General features: G+C 45.1%; 1 long non-coding RNA gene across 1 annotated transcript; it reads right to left on the reverse strand.

Moving 5' to 3' along the window:
• Positions 1-5,209: 5,209 nt before the first annotated feature.
• LOC115249992 (uncharacterized) lies at positions 5,210-27,274 on the reverse strand. The gene is made up of 3 exons (XR_003888571.1): positions 26,948-27,274; positions 5,687-6,630; positions 5,210-5,281 (listed from the first exon to the last, which is right to left on the reverse strand). It is a non-coding gene; the product is annotated as an uncharacterized lncRNA (long non-coding RNA).
• Positions 27,275-27,997: the final 723 nt, after the last annotated feature.

Consider the following 27,997-nt stretch of genomic DNA (forward strand, 5'->3'; position numbering starts at 1 on the left):
CAGGTCATTTCCTATGCAGGAGCTCTACAAGAAAAGAGATTCTTCCCTAACTCCAAACAACAGTACTTCAGTGTTGTGGCAAATGTATGCATCAAAGCAAAAATGTAGGTTTTATAATGATAAACAGTTACAGATGAGGAAACATGCACTGGTTGTGTTTTCAGTGACATGCCACCTTTTATTCCTATTTACGCACATCAATCTCCACACGGAGCAATAAAGAGAACATATACACTTTTTTTTTTTTTTTTTTTACAAATTTACAAAGTTTTCCAGACTGTTGCAGGCTGCTGCCACCTCCGACCGCCTGCTGGCCCTGACACAATTAGCAGATATGAAGGTCTGAAGTGATGCTTCGCTAATATCAAATGTGCTAGCGATTATTTCTATATCAGAGAGGAGAATCTGAAGCTTTATTTGAGCGGGGGAAAAATTGCAACTTAAGGCCAAAAAAACCCAAACCTGAGGCGACTATTCCAACATTAGCATTCATTTTAGTATCATCTGTATCATCTATATGCTAAAAACAGCTGATCTGCTGTTGCAGAGGCCATCTTCCAGTCCATCCCCACACATCATCCTGAGACCTTCAAAGGGCTTCACTTCCAGTGACTTTCCTCCTAATTACGATGGATGAACGTCACTTTAAGTCAGAAGATCTTTGGTGTTTTGCAGACACGTATGTTTACAGGCACAACTGTGCTACATGCTGCCTACACCACCGCTAAGAAGATGGCTTGAATTCAGCTTTCTGTCATATTTGATGGACGATGATACATAAATAAATAAATACTTCATACCCTGGCAGATGACGTGAAACAGGCCCGTCTGTTGCCGCTGTCAGTTTCCCCTGATCTGTCGTTATTGATCAACATAATAGCATAATAGCAACGCAGCTGCAGTTTCTGGCTACAGTGTAATGCAAAGAAATAGGACATTTGAAAGAGGGACCATCGTATTTACTCAAAAACAACAGCAACAGAACATAAGCTCACCTTTCTGAAACCCACTGCTGGTCCTCACATTTATTTTATTCCCATAATAATAAATTCCCATACTCCAACACTTTTGCCAACAGAGCTGTACAAATATTTACCCCACAAATACCAGAGAGCACAGCGTCACAAGCATGAATGCTAAACGTCCCAGACGTCAATACCCAGCACGTTACACACACACACACACACACACACACACACACACAAAACTGTCCATCGCTGCATTACTTTACCATCTAATCTGGGTTTTGTTCCAGCCACTGTGTCAAACTGAATTTGAAGCCAGAACTAATACGAGAGTCTGTGTTTCCAATCACAAGCTTCTAATCGAGCTGTTTACTGTGAGTGTGTGAGAGGACGACCGACAGAAGGGCCTCAGCTCGTGCTGCCACACTGGGAGCCAGCTGAACCGGACCACAGACTCTGTTAGCTTCACACGCCAAGGTTCCACAACGGTCTGTGGAGAGAATGGTAAAGGCCAGCAGAGGAAAGGCCCTGGATCCCAGATGAAAAAGCCCCGCGAAAAGAGAGATGAAGGCCAAAGGTCGAAGTGGGCTGAAGATGAGGGGGATGAAGCAAACTGTGCCGGTCCTGCACCCCCACGCGCGTCACACTGCAGGTGTCCTCCCAGGTTTACCAGGAAGGGCCGAGGATTAAGTTAAGCGTGGATGTTTTTGGGCTCGAGGCCTCATACACAGAAAGCATGTACATGTGTGACCTGCTGACCTCTGACCCCACTGACCAGCTCAGCTTGGTTTGATTCCATGTAATTATTTTATTTGCCTATATGACGCATGTCTATTCTCTCCTGTATCTTCCTCCTCTTCACCTCCTCTTTCAGCCAGCCCCCAGCAGGAGAATTACCCCCCCCCCCCCATATGAGCCTGGTCCTGCTCAAGGTTTCTTCTTGTTAAAGGGGAGTTCTTCCTGCCACTGTTGCTTGTTGGGGGTCAGGCCCTGGGATTCTGGGAAGCCACTTTTGCTTGTAGCAGACGCTATATAATAATGATGATCAAAGCAACTTGATATCAAAGAACCAAGACTCCAAAACCTTCAATGTGGATCATTCTACTGCACCCTAAAAACAGGTTAACGTGTTCTACCCGTGCACTACGTCAGGGAACACTCATTTATAGGTGCACAGTTACACACAGGCATGGATGCAAACACAACCTTCTTCCAGCATCTTTGATGAGAAGTCAAACACGGGTCCAGAGACAACGATGAGGAAGCTGTAGGAACCGACCGGTTCTGACTGAGGCCCGCGACTTCTGCAGCACTTTATCAAGGCTGCTCACACCCAACTGCAGGGTGCTTAAGCCTCAAGGTGAATGGGTTATTCTGTGTTTGAGGTCGTTCTACATCCCACCACGACATTCTGTTAACTTCAGATATGGATACCAGCACTGTCGGGAGTTCTGAACCCATCGGGGTGGATTTCAGAGGCCGCTTTCAAAGTGCTCTTTCATGACCACCATACCCCAAAAGGGGGTCGTTGCTGTGCTCAGACATCACAAATGGCTCAGTCTGGAAAGAAAGCGTCAAAGAAATGTGCATTAAAAACCTGAGATTCCATTTACCGTTGACATCTAACTGGAAATCTGGCTCATTGGGTTCATTTACAATCCTCACTCATCATTTCTGGGCTTTTCTAATCGCTGCAGCATTAAATTTACAGGAACAAATGGGAGCAAATGCAACATAAAGATGGCAAACCCCCCCAGATGGAGCCCGTTCCCTGACAATGCAGCCGTTTTCTGCATCCAATATTTGTGTTTAGTGTTAATTCAACCATTATCTGCCCCCTCTGTCGCTTCCATAAATGCAAGCTGTTTACCTTTTAAATGATTCAGTCCAATGTTAAGGCAGAAATCCACTCCAGAGTCAAGATGTTCTCAAACCGTTTGCGAGGGAGTCAGAGAGTGCACGCCGCAGAGCAAACACGATACCACGCGCAGTTTAATGGCACCTTTCTGGTCAACAACAATGAGCGAGGCAACAAAAACAAGAAAACAAAGCACCAATTAAAGAATATAACATCATCAGAGTTTCTAAAACAGCTTCACTTGCTTTAAATCTGCCCACCGGCAGCTAAAAACCTCCTAATTAACTTTCGATATTGTTTGGGCACAGGAACCCAAAGAAGCCCCCGAGTGTTTTATGTCATCGGAATATTCCCCCACCAGAGACGTGAGCAGTCAGTAGTAAACAACAACACTCATCATCCACCGTTTGACTCAACAACCTGTAATTAAACAGCAACTAAACGCACAACTCCTCCAGCACGACTGCCGCAGAAACAGACAATAATGATGGGAGAGCCACTCGGCGACCCGCCAGGAGGCTCCCGAGGCTCCGCTCCTCCGTCAGGGTGGTCCGGCACCAGGAATCCGATGGGCCACTTCAATACTTTTGGGGAAAAACCCGAATCTTCTTCCGGCAAAGCGTGAAAATGACTTTATTGTTCCAAAGTGGGCGTTTTCTACTTCTCATCAAGAGTGCAGAAATGTTCAGTGGTCCATCTTGAGCTAATGTTCCGCCCCAGATAGCACCAGAGTCCAAGTCCTCACCGGTGAGCAGAAAGCCTTCATTCATTTAAAATATTAATCATATTAATCGTGCTATTTAAATGATTTTACAAGCCCTAGTTTTTTTCCCAGTTCCCCTGGGGGTGGACCCTGGGTGCAGGTGGCCCAAGTGGACCTTCTGGTGCTCCTGGATCTGCCTGAATTATAAAGGCATCCGTCTGTTCTACTGCAGGTCTGAGGTGGTGAAGCAGAGGCCTGTGATACATTAAATAATCTATGATGACAAAAAGGAGAAGCGACATCAAAACTATGCTCCAGTTCATGCTAGAGCCGGGAATAATCCGAGCTCCTGGCGGTCCGAAGCTCTACCTGGCACTTTGTTACTGAAGCCAAAGAATAAACGGAACAAAAGCACCAACGATCCTATTATGACCCGGTTTAACATTCTCAGTCAACTGGATCAGAGGCAACTTATTCTGGACTAGACGGACAACGAGACGGCTTATTTTTAGGCCGACGCACCATGGAATAGGCAGCACGACACAAGCGGGCCAGTTGTGCACCGCGCACGCGCACGTCCATGCGCACCCCGCTGCGCCGTCGACCTCGGCCACGCCGTGCAGCTTCAGCACAAACAAACATCCGCTGTGATTGGCTGACGTGCGTCGACGCGTGTCTCGCACATCACCGTAAATCAAAGCCACGAGTGCCAAAGGAAGGTGAATCGCCATGGCAACACAGAGCAGGGGTACGGAGAATTTCAATGATGAGCAATACGTGCACGAGTCCCTGTAGGCGACAGAAGAGCAGCTCCTTTCCGAGTCCACTCTACCCTCGTTTCAGCCTCCAAAGTTTATTGGAAACAAACGTACGAGACACTTTATTTGCTAAACTTTAACAAACGCTGAGTTTGGTGGATTCAGACTGTGCAGAGACGACGTTGCCGAGTCACAGGCGGAGCTGAGCCTGTGATCCGGTGGAGTTCCACCATATGGGCGGAGCTCCTGCTGCCGTTAGGTGGTGCAGACGTCTGTGCCGCTCATCGGGCCAGTAAATTTTGTGCGTCTCGCCGGAGCGTTTGGATTTTATTCGCTACTTAAGCACTTCTGGTTGGATGCTAACTGCATTTCGTTGCCTTGTACTTGTGACATGTGTAATGACAATAAAGTTGAATCTAATCTAATCTAATCTAATCTAATCTAATCTAATCTAATCTAATCTAATCTAATCTAATCTAATCTAATTTCTGAATTCTGCTTTTGTGATTAGGAATAGGGAAGATCTGTCTGCGTTCCTGGGTTCCTCACGACCTGGTTGAAGACCCGGTTGAGTCATTAAGAATTCGAGCCTGCTTGCTGGTCTGTCTTCACCGAAATCTCATGATTTGCTCGTCCCTCTGCTGCCTCTAACAGTGTCAGAAGGAGACGTCGGACGTTTGTCTCCGTCCACCCACCCGATCCTCCGTGCTTCATCCTCTCATCCCGACTTAAGAAAGAATTTCAGCCCATAAAGGACCGACTGGCCTCACGATGTTACAGAACATCTCCAAAGCTGTCCTTTTTTATGCGGCACGCTCTCATGGTTAGAAATATCAACTTCCTGAAGGTCTAATCAACAAGTCACAATTGTTCTCTTTATTTCGAGCAGTTTGCAGCATTTAAAGCCTCGTTGGAGCTGTTGGAACTCGCCTGTATTTCATCGACTTGTCCGCCTCAGTGCTGAGAGGTTGGGTCCATTCCCAGTCAAGGCGATAAGCTGCACAGGAGAAGTGGGTAAAACAAATAGCTCAGTTCAAAAAGGAAGAAAAAAAAGTCAATAAAGGCAAATAAATCAATCGAGAATGCATTTAAAAGGCAAGAACCCGGGGCAACCTTTCATTATCGTTATTCTTATGATTATATGCTCTTTTATTCTCTTTGTAAATCCAAGTATATCTGTTGGAAGCTTCAAATTCCCCAAATGGCCTTTAGTGCAACGCACTGAGTGGGACACATCTAATAAAGCACAAATGCCATTTAAATGTCACGCAGGGATATGTGACTGAAAAAGAAAAGGAATAAGACAGGAAGCCGCAAATATATCCAATAGAATTACGCAAAGATTCTGCCATCAAGGGTCGGACACAAAAATAGGCATTTCGATTGAGGAAAAGGAACTCACCGCTGCATTCTCCTCTTCAATCTCAAGCTTATTTCCAGCCGTTATCGCTCTTTAACTGTTGCCAAACTCCCTTCTATCTGCCAGGAAGCTCCTTCTCCTTCTCTCTTCAGGGTGGATGATTGAAGACAAAACACAGGGAAAAAAAGAAGAACAAGGTACCTTCTGAGCCTCTGTGGTCCCTGTGGGCTTGACTGGATAAACTTTGTGCTTCTGCTTAGATCACAAAGGTGCGTAGGATGTGACGCTGAGAAAAAGAAACTGAGCGCGTCTGGCAGCCGAGGATCCTGAGTGTCCCCCCTCCCGTCCTTCTCTGGGGGTCTCCCCTGGTTACTCCTGTTCACCTCCCACTTCTAAGGCAAATGGAAGACGCTGGAGCGAGGTGTGTTTGGTCGACTGGGGCACCTGGTGTGTGGTTCCCAGTTACCTTCTGCGTCGGGTGAAGCGCTGGGATGCAGACAGAAGTCTGTGTTCACTGTAATTCTGAAGCTGTTGAGGTATATAGTTGGTCGAGACGTGAGGCTATTATGAGCGCGTGGCCGCTGAGCTAACTATGCTGTGTCTTCTAATGATGGATCGTTACGATCTAGGCTTTGGGTGGGCATGAGCTGGCAGGCGGCGAGAAGACCGAGGTCACTGCTGCTCATTACTTTTGCACCGAGGTGAGCTTTAAGAGGCATGGAGGTTGTCACTGGTGAGGAGAGCGTGAGGTCACAGGTAGCTTCTTGATCCGCTTGGCTGATCTGGTGGAGGAGGTAGGCAGTGGGAGAAAAATCCCTGAGGTAACAGAGGAAGCAGAATCAGACACTAAACCATCCTGTAGGTCTCCAGGAGGCAGAAAGCAGATGAGGTTGGCCTGAAACAAGGGAGGGGCGATGGCGGCTGGAGGTCAAACTGCGCTGCATCTGGCTTGATTCGGTTCTTCTTAACATGCATTGGGTCTCCACCTGTAGGACACAAAAACATGCAGACAGGTTACAATACGACACAGGAGAGGAAAACATGGCGTTTTACGATACAGCGTGCAGTCAAAGTCATCTGTAAACACAAAAAGACTGGATCTTTTGCATTTCTAGGACAGGCTCTATTCAGCCACAGGCAAATGTCCCATACAACAACTAAGACCCTTCGTGTCACTGCAGCAGTCACCTGACCACCTCAGGTCAAATGTAGATTAATGTGGATTACTATAATTCAACCATATCTCCATCACTAATCTAGTTATCCACACATGTTTATGACTGTGCTATAAGAGAAAGGCTGTATTTTCAGGACACCACGAGCGTGCACGGGCCAGGCGTGCACGCTGGACAGTTCCAGGCACACACATTTGTGGTGGCATCAACAGGGCACTTGAACATCTTGCTTTTGGCCCCGCGGGCCACCAAAAACACGGATCGAGTGGCAGCTGAATTAGAAGAGAGGGAGTTTTTTCCTGCTGTAATTGCAGTAAATTAGGAGCGTCGCGCTACAATCCGCCAAACACGCGACTGGCTGCAATTATACGCATACTAAAAAAAGACGTGCGCTGTCAGCTGCCAGCAACGTGCCCATCATAACAAGCCATTGTATCATTTGCATATACGATGACACAGGCCATGCTGCTTCAGCTGTACGATTTTCTCAACAACAACGACAACAAAAAGTGACAAATAAAAAGGGTTAAATGAGTCTCTATGATCAGCGACGGCTACAACCTCAGGGGAACGCGCTGCGCAGCAGAACATTCCGACTTTCCAAAGATCTACTTAAGCGTAGCGATGGCTAACGTCTTTCTATTTCCATAAAAATAACTGAAGGATTCAAAAGGGGGGGGGGGTGTCTCCAGTGTTGTGTATTTATGCTGGGGTGTGTGTAACACACAGCAGGGCTGATTGAGCTGGGTTCTCTATTTCAGAAAGATTTCCAAGGCTCAGACATGGATTTGAATCCGAATAACCTTTCAGGAAGCGCAGTTCCTCTCTGCATTGTCTTCACAACAAATGAAACATGCAAATGAAGACACAGAGCGATCTATGGGAAATGTCAGCATGTTCCATACATTCATGTTGATTAGAATTTTTAATTCTTTACCCTTTGGTACAGCTGCATTTTCCGCATTGGGAAGTTTATCCCTCACTATATTTGAAGAAAAGCCTTTGGTCTCTGTCAGACAAAATGAATCTTGTCTTATTATATTTGAAAATGAAATACAAATGTGCTACATATACATTCACATCATGTATAAAATGGGCCCTAATCAAGAACATGAAAAAAAAACTCAACTCAAGCGGAGGTGACATTTGTCGAGTCCCTCTGTGGTTTCCACCTTAAGCAAGCTAGTAGCAATAACATGACTGCACTCCACAACGACGGTAGTTTGTAGGCTCAGAAGTCTGTCTGACATTCAAGAAAGGGGCAGCAGCAGGATGGGGGGTGGGGGGGGCGGGGGGGGTGGGGGGGGGGGTGCGGAGGAGCTCATCGCTGGCTGGAGAGCAGCTGCAGAGCAAACGGTGCTATCAGTGTCAGACTGTCTGTGCCAAATCACACTCGTCAACCAAAATAAAGTGGCAAAGCGAGTTTATGATTGGCTAACCTGCTACGAGTCGATTCGTATCCCAACACGGTATTTAAGTACAGAAGATACAACACTGCTCTTCTGGAAACAGGAAAACATGGACACAGAACTGATTGGTGGGATGAAAAGGAATTAGAATGTATCCTTCAACCGCGTCTGGAAACTAATCCCCATTCACCTATAGGACCCCCTGGGAAAACGTGCATTATAATGGCGGCCATGTTGGTTTTCTGTCATTTTGGGAGGAAACTGTGGAAAGGCGGGAAACCGAACCCTGAGAACCAAACTCAGAGGCCCTGGACCCTGGACCGTCCGCAGTCTTTGCCCCTGTAGCCAACACTGGTTTAGCACAAAGACTGAAGCCCAGTCACAACATCCATCCTCGGCTTCAGGATTTTTAACCCACAGGTCTCAGCACGGGAACGTCAGTGGGGAGCTATCGTCTCCTGGATGACCAGGGGCGCTGATGTTCATGGCGACCCGATATGGACGCCACAACAGAATAATTCTGCCTAAATACGACTGTCTTTACCTGAACATGGACCTAAGTGACTTTGGTTTTCATTTATTTGCCTGGAATGTGTTAATAAGCCTCAAAAACAAGAACTGGCCGCAGCGTCCTGTTAAGTTAGGTCATTTTAAACAAAGGTTTAGAGCTTCGCTCCTGCAGCAAATGGATCTCTGAACAACTACAATAATGTGTCCTTATTCTGTATTAATACTTTTCTTGTCCAGGCTGAAATTCACAGCATTCTGGTACAAGCAGAGTGTGTTCCACAGGTCTTTTATATACAGCAGTGGTAAATAATCATTTTCTCCGTTTCAGAGGTGAAACTTTCAAAGCTGGACTTTGATTTCTATTTTTTTTAACTGCAAAAACGGGTTATGTATCAGCTCTATATAGTGTGATATACTAGCAGTGGCTAAATCCGAAGATAAAGAATGCGTTCCAAATTCTGAGCTCCCCACGGTGAGCAGGAGAGCCTTGAAGGATTCTGGATTTCAAATGCAGCTCTTGTCCATCATGTCTCTCACCAACACAACGAACCTACTGTATGATGATAGAAATGAAGTGTGCTTCTGTAAAAACCCTCAATCCCCCTAAAATGGCCCAACAAAGTGGACTATGATGCTTTCATCCTGCAGGTCCTTGTCTTCATATTCCAGGTGTGTACTGCTCTCCCAGCAGCTTCTTCATCTTCTGGAATACATGATTAATAAGCAGTAACTCAAAAAATATACAGCTCTAAAAGCTCCCAATAAAAGGTCATTCTGACACAGAGGTGTTGAGGCTCTACTGTAGTGGTTCAGAGAGTCCAGGGAAGGACAAGTAGGACAATGTAGGACAAGTAGGACAATGTAGGACAATGTAGGATAATGTAGGATAATGTAGGACAATGTAGGACAAGTAGGACAATGTAGAACAAGTAGGACAAAAAGGATAATGTAAGATAATGTAGGACAAGTAGGACAATGTAGGACAAGTAGGATACTGTAGGACAAGTAGGATAATGTAGGACAAGTAGGATAATGTAGGACAAGTAGGACAATGTAGGACAAGTAGGACAATATAGGACAAGTAGGACAAGTAGGACAATATAGGACAAGTAGGACACAAGATGGACCAAATTGGAAAAAGCTGAAGAATGTTGATGTTAGAAGTCTGGAATATTCCCAAGAGTTCTGATCAAACAAGGAATGTTGCTTATCACTGTCGTGTCGTTGCATCAGGCCATTTTTCGCCTCTGTAGTTATTTGTGAATGACCTTTGACCCCTGAATCACAGTCTTCTGCTCTACTGACTCAGTTTAAAATTCTGGATAAACAGCCTCCAAAAATGTAGTTTGTTGCCCTGATTTGCACAGAATTTGCACAATTCCTTTGTGTTGGTTGAACAGCGGGTTGTGAAATATGGTTAAAGTTGTTTGGGGCTTTGAAAACCCCAAAACCCCCAAAACTAGACACCAACTTAGTGATGGAAAGTGAACCAACCAGAAGATTCTCTAAGCTACCGCTGGAGCTACGCAGCTATAACGGACACTGCAACAGAAAAACTCTCCTTCAGTGTTTCATAACCATTGTTGATTCAAAGCTGAGCGCAACCAAAGTGGGTCAGCGCACAGATGTGGCAGAGCCCTGGTAACCTGACCTTTGACCCCAGATTGACGGCGGTTCATCCCGCACTCAGTTAGCAGCTATTGATGCGTTCATCAGGATCAACAAAGAGACAGACGGACGATGGATAAAAGAACAAGAATTTTCTTGTCACCCATTCTGGCTCTAATTTCTGGCTCTGGCGCCTCGTGCACGATGATTAAAACTGAACCGCCGGCATCTGACGTTGGGCTGAAAGCGCTTGGAGCAGCAGAACACAAACACAAACCCTGTTGAGACGGGACGGCTGGATGACGTGAGCCGCTTTATTAATGCCTGATGGATTGGAGCTGCAGGCTTTATGGTGGAGTCAGTGCTGCAATCAAGCCTCAACAAAACAGAGCGATCCCTCAAACGATGAGCAGAAACCAGAGCTACTATTCAATTTACATCTTTTATTTATGTTTACAACAGCGTTCTTTAGGCACCAAAGTGGGCCAGAACAGATTCAAGAGGAGAGGAATCAGTAAGACGGCATCTCCTGCATGGTGTCGCTATATAAATAAAGATTGATTTGATTTTGATTTGACCTTCACAGGCAACTTCCAAAGCTCAGGAGCAGCAGCAACACTGTTCTGAGGAGCTTCTTCTTCCCCCTTCAAGGATGAGCCCGGCTGCCCACCAGGAGACTCATCTGCCTGGAGGTGGGATCCAGTTGGACCATTCCATTGTCCCACTGCTTGTCCATAAGATTCCGGGATACTTGAATCGTTTCCAACGTTCTCATCTTAATCAACCAACACCTCTCAATAGCACCTCCATAATGTGAGGAAAGAAGCTCCTCTGTCGGCTCTGTTCCACCCTTAGTGATGTAATGAAAATGCACTGAGCTAAAGTGCACGTGTTCCACAAAGTACAATTACGCCATTTTAATATTTTATGGGACTCTTGAGACCTGAAGGAATAGTGCGAAACATCAGGGTTCAAAGACTAATGAGCTCCAACTGTGTTGCACTGTTAAAAACACGCCTGTCCGGATTGTGTGTGCACACACACGTGGATGGACACAGACAGCTTGACCCTTTCCTGACTGTCTGCTCTACTTTATCCAAGGCTTTGCCTCGCCATCAGGTATTGTTCACGCTCCTTCTCTTTTTCCTGGTGGCACCAATTAACAATGAAGACATCAATTTAATGTGAAACCAGGCTACTTCTTAACCCAATTACCACATGTATTACCAGAGGTTTAGATAAATCGTGGCTTTTACAGTACATTTCAGGAAAACATAAAAAAGACCTCATCGAGCAGCAGGGGCGCTAGCAGGCTAACTATGTACAGGCTCACCATGTACAGGCTAACCATGTACAGGCTAACCACATACAGGCTTACCATATATGTACATTTTAAAAATTGTTATTTATAATTGTTACTTATTAATTATGATGTACAGATTTTAGTGTGTGTGTGTGTGTGTGTCTGCTGTAAATAAGTATGCAAATTCAAAGGGGAATAAACGCATTGCAATAATGTAAGGTTCACTTGCCACATAACAGTGATTATTAAACATAAACACGTACAATTTTTCATATTAAGACTAAAAAAAAACAGAAAGAAATACAGTACAGTGAATTAAAACTCTTGGCAAGTATCTTTGAAGAGCCCTCACAACATGATACTTGCCCAAAAGATTGGTTTCCATCTAAATGCAAATTGGATGTTTCTCAGGTTCCAAATTCAAATTAGTCCCAATTTTGTCTAATGGACTTTTAAAGTGCACCAGTGCTCCCAGAACATCTGGACTGATGAGTTTATAAGCACAAAACTAAACTCCAGAGTCAAAACACACAAGTGGGAGTGAAAAAGGAAAAGAATGTGAGGGAAAAAAGAGTTCTTTTTTAGATGAGCAGGAAAGACAAAGTGATGATGATGATGATGATGCTGATGCTGATGATGATGATGATGATGATGACGAAGCACGTCATCAGAGCAACAGCCATCAATGTTGCTCTGTAAAATTTGGGCATTTTCATCAGACTGCGTGACCCACAGACTCTCATACATATTTTTGATCTTGTGATTATAAAAAAAGCACAAGAAAAAAGGGCTCATTGAACATTAAAAAAACCAAACAGCACTGTGTATTTATAAGAAGAAAAGAGCTCATGTGGTTGAAAACAGTAGCAATTTTTCTAGAATGTCCCCTTCAGTTGCCTGCTCACAGCACTGACAACTGTCTTCATTACAAATAATAAAGGAAATGACTAAAAACTGGTGGATTTGGGGCCGTGGACATTTGGTCAGCCCTGTGGGTCCCTAACATGGCGCATGGTGCATGATGTGCACCCCACGCTACCCATGATGCACCTGGTTTTCTGTAAGTCCTTTCACACCTAATGTTGCAATCACACAACTGTCAGCTAAACTACTGCTTCAATATGAGTTAATCATTGTCGGAAATGCAACTTTACACCCAGGCACACGTCACCATTTAGTCTAGAGAACCACAGACAGAAGAGTCCAAGAGACTAAAGAGCACCTGAAGACATGAAGGTCTGTAGAAGCTCTGCAAAGAGTGCAACACAACAGCAGCAGCAGTGCAGCCAGTGGTTCTGGCGCAGCAGCCAGTGGTTTTGATACAGCAGCCAGTGGTTCTGGCGCAGCAGCCAGTGGTTTTGATACAGCAGCCAGTGGTTCTGGCGCAGCAGCCAGTGGTTTTGATACAGCAGCCAGTGGTTCTGGCGCAGCAGCCAGTGGTTCTGATGCAGCAGCCAGTGGTTCTGACGCAGCAGCCAGTGGTTCTGGTGCAGCAGCCAGTGGTTCTGACGCAGCAGCCAGTGGTTCTGGCGCAGCAGCCAGTGGTTCTGACGCAGCAGCCTGTGGTTCTGATACAGCAGCCAGTGGTTCTGACGCAGCAGCCAGTGGTTCTGGCGCAGCAGCCAGTGGTTCTGACGCAGCAGCCTGTGGTTCTGATACAGCAGCCAGTGGTTCTGGCACAGCAGCCAGTGGTTCTGATGCAGCAGCGGACCGCTTCATGCCAGAACCCTTCCCGACCAGCCCCATTCTCAAATCTCCATTGGAGGCTCATCATGTTGTAACTGCGGCAGAAGAAATGCAGCCGAGCTTGAATGCAGGTTCGTACATCCCTTCGCTGTGTCTCTGATTGGATTCTGGCTCCACTACTTTTTTAGGATCTCAACAAATTGGATTTCACAAGATCACATGATTTTAGTTAGATTTATTAACCTATTTTGTCCATTTGGAGTCATTTAAAGAGCCTCCAAGTCGACCCGGGATCAGGAACATCGTGCCCTCTTTACTGGGGTTTCATGTCTTATCTTGTGGATCTTTTCTCTGAAGATACTGAAACTTTGTTTAGAGCTGCGGCTTTATTAACATCTCGTTAAAGAACCGCAGTTTACTCAGTAACATTTTGGCTTTTACACTGTAGCTTTTTTCTTATTACCTCCACTAAAAATGTGACACAACGTTGTGTGGAGCACCTGTGCATCCTGCTATATAAACTTTATTAGCATTAGTGCTAATAGTGCTATCGGTAGTAGCAGTAGTAGCATTGTAATTATCTTTATTATTACTAGACCTGTTGTGCCAACACTGATTTAACACAACAATGTATCAAAGACGATCTCTGTGCACCAGGAGCACACCTGCCAGGCCAGGAGTGAACCTGTGATCAGGTGCTGTGATCAGGTGCTGTGATCAGGTTCAGTGGTCAGGTGCTGTGATCAGGTTCAGTGATCAGGTTCAGTGATCAGGTGCTGTGATCAGGTGCTGTGATCAGGTTCAGTGGTCAGGTGCTGTGATCAGGTTCAGTGATCAGGTTCAGTGATCAGGTTCAGTGATCAGGTGCTGTGATCAGGTTCAGTGATCAGGTGCTGTGATCAGGTGCTGTGATCAGCTTCTGTGATCAGGTTCTGTGACTTTTCTTCCATAGTGATACTACTCAGCATACATGCCAAACATGCCACACCTGTGGCCGAGTCTTTAACGTGGCTCCATTTCACCTGATTCTTGCTTTAAGTGATCCACTCGATCACCTAATTGCTATGCCCTTCTGCAGGCGCTGAGTCAGCTGATCGTACACAGAGCCGAGGAGCTCTTAAGTGGTTCCATCAGACATTAAAATCACTGTTGCAGGCAGATGTGGATGAACGTGACAGGAGGAAGGTTTGTCTGGTTGTTGATGGCAGCGAGGGAGGTGATGCAGGGGATCGTGGGGAGATCTGGAGAGGATTACTGGCTGCCAGGAGGAGGAGGAATCAAACTATGTTAATGGGGGTAAACCTTGTGTTCCCTGCGTCTACAGAGCCGACAAAAGAAAAGGAAGGGCATTTAAGAGCGACAAGTTGCAGCTTTACTTAATAGGAAGGCGCAAAAATGGTCCCTCATAAGATTTGTAACAGATGTTTGGTTGTATTTTATTTATAGTTGGAATGACAGTGTAATGAGAGGCAGATAGGCTCATTTCTGCTCTGGTAACTGACTGTTGCAACACTGAAAACGTCCCCACTGTGGGACGAATAAAGGTTCCTTATTCTTATTACGGTAGTTCAGTACAAAACGACACCTTTTGTTTTAGAAAACAAAAGTAAACATGCTTGGTTACCTTCTTATATCGGCTATGACTTCAAATCCACTACAGAGTTGGTTGTTTTCTAAGCTAACGTGAGCTAACGTCCACTCGACTCACACTTGACTCGGACTTGGACTGGAACTCAAGCTTGACCGGGAACGTGGTGACCTGAACTCCCCCGCTGGCCCGATCCGTTACAAGGATGGAGCTTCAAGGCCGACCCGCTGGGCTTCACGCATGAAATTAGCAGAGCATTAGCTTGAATCATGGATTTAATTCCGTTAACGTCTCTGTGACGTTTATACACCGTTAATAATTGAGCAGCTTACATCACGGGGTTGTTTTTCTGTTTTTAATCAGGTTTAGTACTTTTAGATGCTTCAGTCCAGGGAAAACTGACCTGCTTCATAGTCCAATTTGATTAAGAAGCCCTTGAGAAGCTACTACCTACTATACATTCGTCTTTTTTATTTAGCATATTTATTTCTCCTAACTTTAAGGCATAAAATCCAGCTATGGAGTAAACATCCAATCAATAGACATCAATGTTGGAGGAGTCCCAAATTGGGTCAAATCAAATATTGAGAAAAGGAATTTGGCTCCCGTCAGTTGTTGATCGTTACAGAAACATGCAAATAATAATGAGATTGCTGATTCATACAGGCCTAATTAGGCAGAAATTCTCACAGCCCTGAGTGTGCTGAAAGATAAATGGATTTGTGTTTGTGTCCACAGCTCCCGTTCCAGTGACGCCAGGCTCGTTTCGCTGCATTTGACGCTGTCTAGAAAGCAAAATAAATCACCCTTCTTTATTAAAAGGAAGCCAGGCGCCGGGTTTGATTCATTATGACAACTGATTGTCAGATAATACATTTCTGAGCAGATTCCTGAAGGCTGCGGCTCCAAATCTTCCTCTTATTAAAAGCACCGACCACGTTGCACAAACTGCAGAGCTATTTTTAAAGAACGTGCCAGACTCCAGCTCTCACACCTCACAGCATCAGGGAGGTAGCGGCAGATTCCGACTGCTGCGCCGGGCAGAATCCCAATGATTACCATCATTCCAATGATTAGCAAGCAGGAGGAGAAGCCCATTTCTAACATGCGCTACAACAGTCGGCTGCATCTGATGGGATGTTATTTCTTGTGTAGTTTTTCTGCCCCCCCCCCCCCCTCCTTCCTTCTGTATTCATCTACAGGTATCGCCGCCTTCAGAGCTGCATACTGACCTCCGACCCCGCTGACCCACCCAACTTGACTCTAACGGCAGCTTACTTTACTTAGTATAATGTATTTCTGGATGTATTTTCTATGAGCTATGCCTATTCTCTCCTCTACCTCTCCTCCTCTCCCCTCCTCTCCTCTCCTACCCATTCTATCCTCTACCTGTCCCCCCTCCTCCCCACTTCTCCTCTCCTCTACCCCTCTCCTCTCCTCTCCTCTCCTCTCCTCTCCTCTCCTCTCCTCTCCTCTCCTCTCCTCTCCTCTCTCTCTACCCAGTCCCCCATCAGCAGGAGGGTCCCCCTACATGAGCCTGGTCCTGCTCAAGGTTTCTTCCTGTTAAAGGGGAGTTTTTCCTTGCCACTGTTGCTTGTTGGGGGTCAGGCCCTGGGATTCTGGAAAGCACCTAGAAACAATTTAGATTGTAACAGAAGCTATATAAATAAAGGTTGATTGATTGATTGAATCATTCCAATCTGCAGTTTCCTCCTGGACACCTGTCAGGGGAGGAGACGCAGGTGAGGAGTGCATCGAGTCAGTGGTGACTTGTGATGCGTCGCATCTCGTGCGCTTCATTTGCAGCGTGCTGCTGCGTACTTGGGCCTAGAGTTTCCGCTAGACAATAATAAATGATTAAAGAGCTTGGCATCGTATCCGGACACTGGCTCCACGTTTCTGTAAATCACCTCAATTTGAACCGTTTCCCGAGGAGATCTTAAGGACCGACGTGCACGTCATCGGTCCCATTTGACAACATTTGACCCCTCAAGCTGCAATAAAGCGGTAAAGACCTGAAAACTCAGACTCATCATCTTTCTGGTCATCATTTATTCATCGCCCACATCCAGACAGGGGCCATCCCATCATTTCACAGGTTATGCTGAGCTCAACACCGACTCTACTGGATGTTCTTCTTTTGTTTGTTTTTTTTTCGCATTTTTATGGTTCCCCTGTGCCATTGAGGGCAAAATCAGCTTTTTTTCCCCAACTTATTTTATCGGGCAATCGGTAACTGCAAAAACGGGAAGCACATGGCCCAGATGGAGTCAGCGATATTAAAATAAAGTGCATCCAAATCAAACCCTGAATCACATTAGCATTGCTCGGCGATGCCAGATCTGACTAAACGAACCCTAATAGGTTCAAAATGTAATCAGTTCCTGTTGTGTAAGGCTAACTTCCTGACCGTTGCGCTAACACTGTTGCCCTTAAGGAAGTTTTCTTTGAACTGGTTTTCACAGATGTCATAGAGGATAAAATAGATAAAATATGGCCTTTTTTATTTTTATATCTGACCCCATGAAGGAAAAACTATCGGCCTTGGGGTCCGTCCCTGTTTCGTCTGTTGTCAGGAGCAGAACAACCAAAATAACATCCTCAGTTACGTGGATATTGTTGATTGGTGGATAAATCCCACGTAAACCATGCAATATAACTGCTTATTCAATGAATATTAACTGCATATTCATTCTAAATGGGACAATGCGAAAGAACTTGTGAATGTTAAACACAACCGGGAGACATGCAAGAAAACGTTACGCCAATTCCCCTTGATCTCCAGAGCTACGGCCGCGCGTTTCATCGGCGAATTGCTCTTCTGGCACTGAAATAAAATCAGTGAGCGCCGCTCTGTCGGTTCACCCAGCATGACTAATGAAGCCAAACAAGCACTAGTCATTTCCAACATTGGTGGGAAGTGGAGCGAGGCTGCAACACTGCGGTCATAGACGGTCGCCTGCGTCAACATTGGTGATGGTGTTGAGGCGGAGATGTGAAGGAAAGAAAAGAACCATTTATTGCTTTAACAGGCACATCTTATTATCCCTTTAAGGTCCAGTTATACTTCTACAACACAGAGGTGATGGTCTGCCTTCTGGCTGAAGTTTGGCACTTCCTGTCCTAAAGTGATGCAGAGATTAGTCCAAGCATTCATTTCTCCCAGGCTGGTTGACTATAGTTCACTGCTACTGGTCACTAGGAGCTGTGAGAGGCTCTACAGCTAGTCCAGAAACTTGGAGCTCCTTATCATCTAACTCGAGTGCTGCGCCCTCCAAATGCAGGTTTACTTGGAGTTCCTACAGTTTCCAAAAGGAGTACAGGGGGCAGAGCCGTCAGCTATCCTGGTTCTCTGGGACCGGCTCCCATTCCTGATCCATGTTGCACAGTGTCAGTTTTAAAACCACGCTAATAACCCTCCTCTGTGATGCACCTGCACCTCTCCCTCTTCCCCCACGTCCTCTATCCCTTGTCACACGAATGTGCAGGTTACTGCTGGAGCCTGTCTTGTTTTCCAGCCTTGCAGATCCCGGATATGGTCTATCAAGATCTGAGGGTCAAGTGGCCCAGAGCTCTGTATGAGGACATCTGGAGCAGAGCTATAAAACTAATGCTAAACTCATACGTGGGATCTTCTGTAGAGAGCGGATCTCTAAGGATCTCCTGTGTGACAGCCAGTGCCACAACTGCAGTCTGTAAAGCTCTCTGAGCCAAACAAGTGATCCAGTTTGACTTGAACTGATCCTAAAAACACGCCTGCATGAGCCGGTTATGATGCAGCCTGTACGTACAACATACGTTGTTTTTGAGGACATTACGAAAACAGCTTAGGAGTTCAAGTCATGTGTCTGTACTTAATTAAAAAGCTTTCAGAGCAAAAATGCCCCCGGGTTTCTCCTGTCAACGCTCAGAAGAATGCTGCTGTTGACACCCTGCAGTAGGGTGCTGCGCCCTGCAGCCACCACGTGACACGCCCACTCCCTTAATGTTGAGCTCACCTACAGACCGCATGGAATAACTACTGCTACCACAGACCGACGTTCGAAATAAATGAAGTCGGTGATAAATCTGCAGACCTGACTAATTCCTGCCTTTCGTTGATTTTAGTTAAACTCTTAGTTAATTGGTTTAACCCGATTTAACAGGATTTAAACTCCTGAAACCTGTAGTCTACGGGCTGGCCTAGAGCTCTGCCGCTCAGGATGTACATTAAATCATTTATACATGAAGGCAGCTGTGACTGCTAAATTAAGCATCCGGTACCTGTACTGAGAGATTAGACAGTTTCTGTCCTCCAACCATAATCAGGGAACCTCAAAGAGGTGAAAAGAAGCAACCTGTTTCAATGCAGATAGAGCAGGGGGTGCTCTGATGCAAACAACAGCGTCCTCACTGAAACAGAAATACAGCCCCGACATCTGGCTTAAAATGTAAAAGGGAAAGGAAAAAATGATCAAATGCTTGGCTTCTTTTTATGTTCAGCTTGTTGCAGAAACAGCGGTTGGTTTATCTTTCGTTCACACGAGTAGCGCTGAATTTGTTCAAAAGGGAAGCTAGTTAACGTCTAGCTAACGCAGAAAATCCTTTATTCCGTCGGTTCAGAAACTCTTCGTGAAGCCTCCGCTGCGAGGAAATTCTGAGTTGCTTCCATCACGATCGTCAATCATTCCACAGCAGCTGCTTTAATCGTGCCGATGCAGCACATTAAACTAAAATCATCTTTTACATTAAACACAATGGTGAAGCTAAGGCAGCTTTACAAAACATTTATTTTTCCTTGTTATAGCAAAACAAGAAAATCAGGGTGAATCCCAGGGTACACGTTCAGTAAATTAAACCAAAAAAACATGCTTGATACGCACTTACTTTGAGAAATCAAAGGAATTTTGTGGTGGAAACATTCTAAAAGACTCCACCAAGTCCAAGACTCTTCTCATTATCCACTGGGATCATCACTGACAACTCAACGTAACCTGAACAACACATTACACTTGTAATAGTGGTCTTCTTTTAAACAAATGGAGAGAAGATAAATCCAGGATCTAGACGTTTGCATCGTTTATAAGGTCAGCCATAACCTCCAGTCACGCCACGTCAGTCTGGAATCGGGATTATTTCCTCAACTCACATCACAGCAACCCGGATAAAGACTACTGCTTTAGACCTCCCAGTGAATACAGCTTTGACCCAGATAGAAACAAAGGAGAACACGCTTAATCAGCTAACTATAGCTAGAGCTTGTGCATTTGCGATGTGGCGTTTGTGGTAAAACAAATAAAGCTGCTGGCTTGAGGCTAATCCTGCAATCCTTTGGACAGCGAAAACAAACCGACACAGAAATAATAAAACAGTCTAGATTACCAGTGTCACATGACACGATCGCTGTGAAAGTGTTACGTTATTTTGACTTCATTTAGATTCCACAACAGGTCCAGATTGTGACGACCCACATTTGAGTCTTTTGCTACAGTGATGAGGCTACTAAGAAATTGTCTAATAAAACCTTTTTTGAACATTTTCCTTTGCAAAAAATGCCTCAGTGTTAGAGTTCCTGTCGATGGTATCAGATATCAGCTTTGTGTTCATCCTGTCAACGACTGTGTCCAGCGACAGGTAGCTACAGCAATGACACCCGGCAGCTCAGCGGTTTGACGGGGGTGGCTAATTTCTGGGTCGTTTGCAGGTCAGTTCGATCCAGGATGACATGCTGCAACAACCCTGTCAGAGTTTGGGAATTTAGATTTTTGCGTAGTGTGAAAGAGGCCTAATAAGTCCACACACACATTTGCTTTGAACTTGTAAAACTTGCAAAAAGAACAAAATGGCAAAGTGCGAAACAACACGGCGACTGCTGGCCATGTGAAAATGCCTGTTGGAAAATCCCACATCCCAGGAAAAGCAGGAGAAAATGCTCAGAAATCGATGGAATGAACTTAATGAAAGCTCACTACGTCTACGAGCAATGTTCCCTCTAAGCTGCGCGCTTGCGCAGTCGCGCACTGCTTGCACATACTCAGCGCACAAGAACATCTATGCAGCGCACAAAATAAAATTCAACAGAAATGTATCAATTAATATCTAATTTTAGAACTGACATGATCTAGTTAATTAGACCAGTAATATTGTTTTCTGTACCATTTTACATAACTCGATGAGCGACAGGTGTCCAGCCAATAATCCGATACAGTTCACTTCCGCTACGCAGCCAATCAGCATTGACAGTGTTTGCGTATGTGCCCTGCCTTTACTCGCCGTGCACGTTAGCTAGTTAACAACAGTGCAGCGGAGTTAAGAGACGGAAATGCTAATCCCTTATCATGGCTAAACGAACGGCAGAGCCACATCCACTCATCAAGCCAAAGTAAAAAAGAAATCTTTTAAGATGGAATGGATGTCGGAGTATGTGCAAATAGAAGCGGTGAAACTGAGTGAGATTTAAAGCAGGACTCTCACATATAACATAGTACACATCTCATGAACAACAAGATTTTTGCCTTTTTCATTTTATGTGCTGCTGTCATTTGATTCTTTTAATAAGCCATGTAACTTGCTATGATCCAAGGTTTTGAACAAGCGTGATACTGGTGTGGCCACAGCGTACCCATCTGATGTTGCTCACAGTGGTCCTCAGGGAGCTTGGGAGTCTGCTCAGACACATGAAAAATTAGAGGGAACATTGTCTACAAGTTCAAGCCTCCTCAGAAGTATTTAAAATATTCGCTGTAATTAGTCTTATCCCTTCAGAAATCAGTGCTTTTTTAACACATTTTCTCTACACTGCTGCGCTCACAGCAGCTTGTTTTCATGCCCAGCACCGAATCTCTTCCTTCTATCTATTTCCTGTCCCTCAGAGAGCAGCAGACAAACAGGACCCTTTAGTTATGATGAGAGCTTTACTGCACAAGACCACCAGCCCCCCCCATAAAGGCCTTGGCCTCCTCGCAGAAGAGCACTGGGAGCAGGGAGTCTGTTCTTTTCATGTAATCTCTGGAACACTTCCTGTTATGGCCACTCCTAATGCCGGTCTCTGTTCTTTTACAGGCCAGAGAATCCACAAGTGTTTCATTAGCTGCTGTATGGGAACGTTTGTGCGTCGGGGGAGTTCTGACATCCCAGCAAAGCAGTTTTGGGGTTTTATATTGCTCTTGAACAATACACGCCCTGGGAAAGATGCTCCTCTTTTAGACTCTGCACACAGAGAGCCAACAACAAATATTCTTCAGTAATGCTGCTGACCTTCCTCCACATATGCAAAATATACAAAATACAAACAGAATAATTTCTTTTCATCTTTTTGATTAGTCTCCCTGCTAGTACCAGGTATTATAATGTTGTGCTAGTGCGGTATCACACCAGACTGGTGCAAAAAGTTCCATTTGTTGCCCTCCTACAGACCACTCAACCATTCCAGGTGGACTTTTCTGATCTGGCAACTCCTCCAGACTCTGAAATAGACAGCGAACCTTCCAGCCCTGGCATATAAATACACACCCCCCCGCTGCTGCGCTGCCTCAGCGGGTTGCAACTGATGCTAACGTCAGTGCGTGGAGGGCTCTGAGAAAATGCTGGCTGGGAATCAGCCAGAGACAATGACGTGCAAGAAGCTTTTCCTAATAGAGGCTGCTGACCTGGCTGCCCTACTTGCACCATTATGTTCCATTTCAATTTTGTCATTTTATGCTGGGCGGCAGTCAATATATACACTTCCCGCTCTTTAGCCGCGTTGATGTTCCAACAAATGCTAGGCAAAGTTTGGAATTCTCCTTTAGAAATCCAAAAATGTGTTCTGAAATTAATTAATTAATTAATTAAACAATTAAAAGTCTCATTTTGGAACCCCAAGTTTTTCCCTTCAAAACACGATTCCCATCTATTGTTTGTGGCATTGAGCGTTGACCCACTTCTCGCAGCTGGCACAATTCTGCTGGGGAAAACACAAACGCTGACTCGATCAGTGGCCGTTTCAAGCTTAAAGTTGCACAACGCAACAGTACACACGAGCAACATCCGTCATATCAGGCCGATAAATGATTACGTGCTCGTCACATCACGAGCAACAAAACCTATATTTTCAGGCTCTCCTGTCATGTCATGGCTGGTGATCACCACTGGAGCACCTGACTCGGTCCAGGCTGTGGGCAACGCAACTTTTGTGCGTCTAAAACGTCATGAGGTGAAGACGGCATGGGCGAGAACTTTGACTGCAGTCAGGCGGTCGGCTGCAGCCCGACTCTGAGTCTCAGACTCGACCTGAATGGGCGACAATGACATAAAAGGGGCCGATGAAACGTGAGCTTTGTTATTTAGCGCTGCTCTCACCGCTGGTCTGTCAAGCACAGTGCAGCGTGCCTCATTAACATACATCCTCATGTGGTCCCAGATTGTGATTTGTTCTCTGACGTTGGCTTTGTTGTGATTTAAATTAAATGTGGAAGCGCCCCAGAGCAGCAGCAGCAGCTTTCTCTCTGGTTTTTTACTGCATAGTAGCGCACAAACAAACCTTTCTGCTTTACAACTACAGTGGGACCTCTACTTACGAACGTCTCTACATGCGGAATTTTCAGGTTACGAAACGTCTCAACGGGAAAATATTTCCTCGTTACGAAAGAAATTTCAGGATACGAAAGGCAAAAATATGCTACCGCTACTCGCAGCTCGCGGAGCTTAGCGAACACAAACATGCTTGTAGCTGCTCTGCCATTGGCTATCGCCTAGCATCTTCCTGTAATCCCATTGGCTAGGAGGGACGTCAATATGTACCAGTTTGTGTGTATCCCAGCGTCGCCTTCGTTTAATTTTTATTTATTGTGGGTGTTCGTATGTTTTTCCATTAGATAGCAATGTTACCACAAGTGTTAACGTTCGTTGCTAGTAATGACAGCTAATGTAAGATTAGCCTGTAATAAAGTTCATTTTTTTCCTGGAGAAGCCTTGCACTGAATTCCTACATTTATTGTACGGTAATCTAATTGTAACATCTATTTGTTACATGTTTTGATGCATTTTTATGATTTATAAAAAGAATTATGTCCGAATTTTTGGGGGCTTGGAACGGATTAGGGCATTTACATGGAAAACGCTTCTCTACTTACGTAACTTTCAGGTTACGAAACAACTTCCGGAACCAATTAATTTCATAAGTAGAGGTCCCACTGTATGTTCACAATGAAAAACATGCTGCATGAGTTCTGGATACATGTTTACAGCCTAAGCAGAGCAGTCGGCCACGCCTGCAGATGGCGTGTAGCGTGACCCCCCTCCCGTCACCAACCAGTCATGTTGGCATTAGACTCTCCTTTTTCTCTGGTTAGCGTTTATTTGCCTGTAAACAAGGTGTAGTCCGTGCTTCTGGCAGAGCGGCGTTCTGACTTCGGTTGTTCCAGGAGATTAAAGACAAGTTTAAAACAAAAACCACACCAGTGTAAAGTATTGTTCCTTTCTGGGGACAAACAAGAACATTTTTAGACAGCTTATTCTAATTTTGTTCTGGAGATAAGGTGCAAAACAAAAAAGTCCAGTTTCATAAAGGGAGCCTTGTTATTCAATCATGATTTCTGAAACTACCGAGGGCCCCGAACCAGACGCCGGCCATATTTTGTGCTTAATAGGAAAAGGGAACGTTATCACCCCAAAGTGTGTAACGATCCCCTGGACATGAGTGGGTGTGATCCTCCACGTCCTGTCTGTCTCCTTAGGTGACCCGCCCCACTGGATCCTGGCAGCCGCTCCTTCCACACCTGTTATGTAACTCCTTTTCCCTCAGACAGCCAGGGGGGGGGAGTCTATTTTCCTGTCTCTACCCCTCCACCCTGCTCCTCCCCCATTATATACATCCAGCCTCTGCTACAGAAAACCACCACAGAGCCTTTCAGCAATGAGTAATGTAAACAGAGGGAAGGGGGGGGGGGGGGTCAAAGGAGGTCATGTCTGGTTTAATACACACACACACACACACACACACACACACACACACACACACACACACGTATGTATGTATGTATGTATGTATGTATGTATGTATGTATGTATGTATGTATGTATGTATGTATGTATGTATGTACGTGTTTCTTTAGACTCTCTGCTAGTTAAACTGGTCCAGTCAGATATCAGTTGCACTGGAATTTACATTGGAGGACAACAGTCATATAATCTGTTTCCATTATGTCAGTGAGCACAGACACTGATGAAAGAGATAATGTCACATTGTATGTGGCCATATTGACGCTTCGTTTTACAAAACATCGTAGAATTGGTGCAAAACATATCGGGAATGGGAAAAGAGACAGATAGGGCTTCCTTGCTTCCTTCCATATTCCACTATATTTTCCCTCAGCACGCTCAGGAGTGGGTTAAACATAAACTTTGACTAGTTTTCAAACAATTTTCCTACTTTTCTCTTTTTTTCTTACTTTATTTTTCACACATCCAGTGTTTTTTAATCACTGTTATTCAGATTTTTGGGTCAAACTAAACTCAAAATTGAATTCTTTGTTATTCATTTTTCTAGACACTATTTACTTTAAAACCTATCAACTATAATCTATAATTGGGTCTAACTAAATAATGATAATAATCATTATTTATGTGCACTATAGACATGAATACACCTGCAAAACAGGTTCCACACTGTTGCTGTCTTTCAACTGTTGTTCTTGGCTTAACTTCATGTTATGACTATGTCGCTTCCATTTTCCAAGGTTTTTTTTAAAACAAATGTTCAGATTATATAGAAATCATATTCAATTTTATTCCATCTGTTTAATTTTGATAGAGCCAAATCTACAGCAAATCTTAAATCATGACAGCTGAAACATGCACTACATACACTTTATTTTAAAAAAAGTACTTCTCCAAATATAATATTTTGGGGTTTGTGTGTTTTTGTTTTTGCAAAAGGGCAAAAAGTACTGTACTAGAATCATTATGCATGAACATTTTTCCACATTTCACAGACACTTGTGCATGACTGCAAAGTTTTATGGCACAAAAGGGTAAAACGTTGTTGCAAAACGTATTAAGAGTAAACGCACAATTTAAATGTTAAATGTTATCAAAAATTGTAATTATTAATGAGTCAAAGCAACCATGTCTCCAGGTGTGATTCAAGGCTCAGGGGCCTGGAGCCTGTGTGGGTTTTCTCCAGGTACTCTGGCTTTACCCCAAAGCAACATAACGTGCACAATCATTTGACTGGTGACACGAAATGCCCCCTAGACATGCCTGCGCCCGTGTGCGTGTGCGCATACACAGACTGTATGCCCCCTTCTACCAGATGATTTCGGGTACTGTTAAAAGTCGCTCTCTCTCTCTCTCTCTCTCACACACACACACACACACACACACACACACACATACACACACAGATGCACACGCGCGCCACTAATTAGGGATTACCTACGATTAACAGAAATGGAGGCACGGAAGTGTAAACTAGCTCGAACAAAATTCACATTACTGCACATCACATTAGCACGCTCATATGCTTTGGAAGCTGCTTAAATATGTTCTGTGCGTGCGTGTGTGTGTGTGTGTGTGTGCGCGTGTGTGTGTGAGAGAGAGAGACAACAAAAACAAACGCCGATCTTGTAGTTGAACTTTGTCACACTTTTTCACGCGCACAAACTTGCGGAAGACGCGCTCGTGCAAGCTCTGCGCGCGAGCGCCGCGTGCCCCGCTGGGTGTCATTACTCTGTTATGTAGGACACAACGTTCAGGTTCTCTTATCGCTGCGATCCTATACCGCCGCCCGCCCGCCCGACCCTCGCCGCGAACCCTTGACGCTCCCGGCCCGGGTTTCTCCGCGCTACGTCCGGCCGCGGAAGCACATGGTCGGCTCGCTTTCGCTAATGACACCCGGCAGACGTGTGCGCACGGCGGCGCTGACCTGTTTTCATTCCTCTAATTGGACGGTACAGTAAGCGGGCCGCCGGGTTGACGTGAGGACAGCGTTCGCGTCCCGGCCACCGCCGCCCCGGAAAGCAGCCTTCACCTGATTCTGCAAATGCAACGTAGTGACACACTTACCGATGCTCGACTTGTACAAAGCCACCTCCCGCGCCGTCAACATCTAGCCCGGTGTCAGGGCTAGGAAGTCAGGAAGGGGGTGGAAAATAAAGCAAACAACACGCAGGCGAGTCCGGTTGATAGCCTTCTCTACGACATCGCTGATAGCTGCCCCCCGTAGGTAGCCGCCTCAAGAGAGGCGTGGAGACGGGAGCGCTGGATCTTCCCAGGACGGGCAGAATTCACGGCAAGCGGAGCTCCACGGCGTTTATTTGCTCTCTGTGCGCGGTCCTCCCCCCTCCTGGTTGTGTCGTACAGGGTGAATGCGGGTCAGTGGAAGAAGAGCCTCCGAGTGGGGGTTATTCATTCGGAAGTGAAACAGCGCCCTCTAGCGATCGCACGGGGGCGCGTAAGCACATTGCGTAATGAATGGATTCAGAATGACAGGAGAAAACAGGGAAACGAGGACGAGCAGTGGAAAATAAAACTCCTCCTTCCGACCAGGTTTATCGCTGGAACACTATTCCCCGCATTTCTTTCACATTAATGAATGTTTTCACAAGAAAGCATGTGTATAGAGTAGTAATAAAACAACTATGCCTGACCCTCATTGCTGCCCTGTTACGCAGTGTGGCATTATTACTGGTACAGACATTAATATTATTAGCCCATATTAACAGTTCTGTCATGTGTTTTAAAGATGTACATCTGATGAGAATTGATTCCATATGCTATTGTGCGTTGTGGTCATGTGTTGAAAGGCATTCATAACTGCATAATTAATCCCAATTTTAGTTTTCAGTATCAGATTTACATTGGCATTACCAGTAATGATTATGGCGATCATGGTTTGTGTCTGTAAATGTAATAAGACTCCTCATTGAGCTAATGTGTTGAGCTAATGTGGGTCCATATATGAATTTTATGGAAGTAAAAACAGTGAAGGTTTGAAGGTCAAAATAATCACAAACGTTCTTGTGAAATGTGTGCCAACATCAAAACACCACATAAGGAATCATCTACTCCATGTTGTTCTGGATTGCTTGTTTTTCCTCTTGCTTGATGGCTTTT

Source organism: Takifugu rubripes, chromosome 5 (genome assembly GCF_901000725.2).
Source record: "Takifugu rubripes chromosome 5, fTakRub1.2, whole genome shotgun sequence".
In the NCBI taxonomy this organism is placed as follows: domain Eukaryota; kingdom Metazoa; phylum Chordata; class Actinopteri; order Tetraodontiformes; family Tetraodontidae; genus Takifugu; species Takifugu rubripes.